Raw genomic sequence first — 2,781 nt, 5'->3', positions numbered from 1 at the left:
ATGATGGAAGATATTTTATTATTTATTATCGTTATTTTAACATTGACATTTTGAAAACCATGCATTTTTTATATAATTTCTTAAATATGACATTCTAATTTTATCATTTATCATTCATTATTTCAACACTAACATTTGCAGAACCATGCATCTGACCACAAAAACCATGTAGTTTTCACGATTTTGAAAGTAATTTTTAAACTTTAATAAGTGAATAATGGAACCTCCTTTTCCATACTATGTTTAACATTTTTTTAAAGTAAACTTTAATGTGTAAATAGAAAACCATTTAGATTCAAACGGAAGACCAGAACCCCCTTTACCAGGTTAGCTTTTTCAGAAAATCATTTTAAATTGGCACCTCAAATTTAAAGAATCTTGATGGTCAAGAACTCTTAAAACATGACCGTTGTGTAAAGATAAGATCAAGAGGGAAAAGATGGCATGACGCTGTCTATATATATTACTATCCAATGTAATTAACGTTTATTCTGCGTCCTCTGCTTTTCTTTGATCTATTACTACCCAGTGCAATTAACGTTTATTCTGCTTCCTCTGCTTTTCTTTGATCTCCTCTGTGTGGTGTGTTATGATTGAATATGTGGAGCGTTCCTTTTTTTTTTCGTGTATGTTCTTCGTTGGATATGCTAGTTATTTTGTAGGTTTGTGATGCCTCTGCTAATTTTTTTTTTTTTTTTTTGTATGTTTGTGCTGCCTGCCTGTGTCAATTTTTTTTTTTGTATGTTTGTGGTGCCTGTGTTGTTGTTATTGTTTTTTTATATGTTGTCTGCGTGTGAAATTAATCACTTAGGGCGAGCCAGCGCAGAATAGAGAAGAAAGCATTTCTGAAACAGAGGTATTTGGGTGAAACAAATTGGCCAACACAATCTCCATTTAAAATGAATGGATGAGGTGAGGGAGATATACTGTTTAGTTTCTTCATATTAACAACAATTGGAATCTCTAATTTCTCTGGTTTTTGGTTTCAATAATTTATTTGTTATTTCTAAATGTTTCTGCATTTGATAATTCTTTGTTGGTTCGTTTTTAATTTTTTGCTTCCAGCTTCAAGGACTGAGCACTGGATGCAAAGCTCTGAGTGAAAACTGCTACAGAGCCATATTTGCAAGGTACTACCTCTGGGTTTGTGCATATTTGTAGTATTTTGTCATTTGATTTGTTTGTGAACTGTATTTTCTATCTGTCTCAATGGGTCATTAATTATTTTCAGAATTTATGAGCTATGGTGCTTTGTTTGTTCATTTATTGCTTTCAGTGAGTTTTTGAGTATATAGCGTGGAGAGGTCCATGTGCAAAGGGCCGAGTGACCCTGATGCTCTGAAGAATAAGGTCCGTGTGCACAGGATGAGTGAGCACCACTGCCCTGGAGAAATATCTAAGGTACCTTTCTGATACTTGATTTCACTGCAATTATCAATTCCCTGTGAGATTCGGAATTATTGTTGAAAAATGAAGCAGGTCTTTTAAATTTGTAGTTAAGTGAACATGTAAAAATTTTGTTTAATTTGAAAAAAGCAACAGTGCGTTTAAATTTCTGTTTAAATTAATGTAGAGGAATTGGGATAAAGATTTGGTATAAGGATGTGAATTGCTTCTGAAATCAATTAATAAGTGTATTCTGTGGTCTTTTTTCCTGAATCGTCAGACTCCAAAGAGATTTGCAGTTTCTCTAGACAAACAAGAAGTTATAAAGGGTGGTTGGTTTTGATGTCTTGAAATTCAAGAACGCATCCGCACTAGTCCGATTGATGATGCCCTGGTATTTAAATTTAGCCAAAAAATACCTAGGTATCCACGTTCCCGATGACAGAGCCCAGGAAAATTGGCATTCACTTAGTCTGGCCACTCGTGAGATCTTTAAGTTATGTGAGGTCGTTTAGGCTGTCGTAGTGAATTATTGAATCTGATGATGATCTTGCAACTCCCCCAACGTCCAGAGTTATTTCTTTGATAAATCACTGACTCCGTTTCTCTGCGCGATTCTCTAGTAAATTATTGTTTAGCATGTCTGAATCATTAGACTCCAAAGAGATTTGCAGTTTCTCTAGACAAACAAGAAGTTATAAAGGGTGGTTGCTTTTGATGTCTTGAAATTCAAGAACGCATCCGCACTAGTCTAGTCCGATTGATGATGCCCTGGTATTTAAATTTAGCCAAAAAAATACCAGGTATCCACGTTCCCGATGAGAGAGCCCGGGAAAATTGGCATTCACTTAGTTTGGCCACTAGTGAGATCTGTCGTAGTGAATTATTGAATCTGATGATGATCTTGTAACTCCCTCAACGTCGATAGGTTATTTCTTTGATAAATCACTGACGCCGATTCTCTGCACGATTCATTAGTAAATTATAGTTTAACATTTTTTATGATCCGTGTTTTTAATTGGATCAATTTCTATTCAATTCTCTTTATGGTGAGTTAAAATGTTTTTTCAGTCGAAGTGGTGGTTTCTTAACCTGAAACCAGTGTTCTTTGGTTCTATTTTCTTTTCCAAATTTCAGTAGCCGAAATCCCTGTTTCTCCTAATTGACTACCACATGGCACAGACCTCTATATAAAGCTATTGAACTTGAGTGGATTTTCTTTGGTTCTATTCTCTTTTCCAAAATTCAGCAGCCGAAATCCCCGTTTCTCCTAATTGACTACCACAGACCTCTATATAGGTCTATTGAACTTCAATGGATTTTCCCCGAGTGCAATTGAACTTCAGGTCTGTCAGTGCCATAATAAAATAAAACTTATATGGAGCTCAGGGTTTT

General features: G+C 35.1%; 1 long non-coding RNA gene across 1 annotated transcript; it reads left to right on the top strand.

Annotated features, from left to right (window-relative positions):
• The first annotated feature begins 755 nt into the window (after positions 1-755).
• Positions 756-1,403, top strand: LOC149201599 (uncharacterized). The gene is made up of 3 exons (XR_016253455.1): positions 756-912; positions 1,066-1,130; positions 1,277-1,403. It is a non-coding gene; the product is annotated as an uncharacterized LOC149201599 (long non-coding RNA).
• The last annotated feature ends 1,378 nt before the right edge of the window (positions 1,404-2,781 follow it).

The sequence above is a fragment of the Pinus tabuliformis genome, chromosome 2_1 (genome assembly GCF_031772625.1).
Source record: "Pinus tabuliformis cultivar Carrire ecotype Pingquan chromosome 2_1, CPIR1, whole genome shotgun sequence".
In the NCBI taxonomy this organism is placed as follows: Eukaryota; Viridiplantae; Streptophyta; class Pinopsida; order Pinales; family Pinaceae; genus Pinus; species Pinus tabuliformis.
Note: the sequence above shows the minus strand (reverse complement) of the source record. Positions and strands in the feature narration are given on the sequence as shown.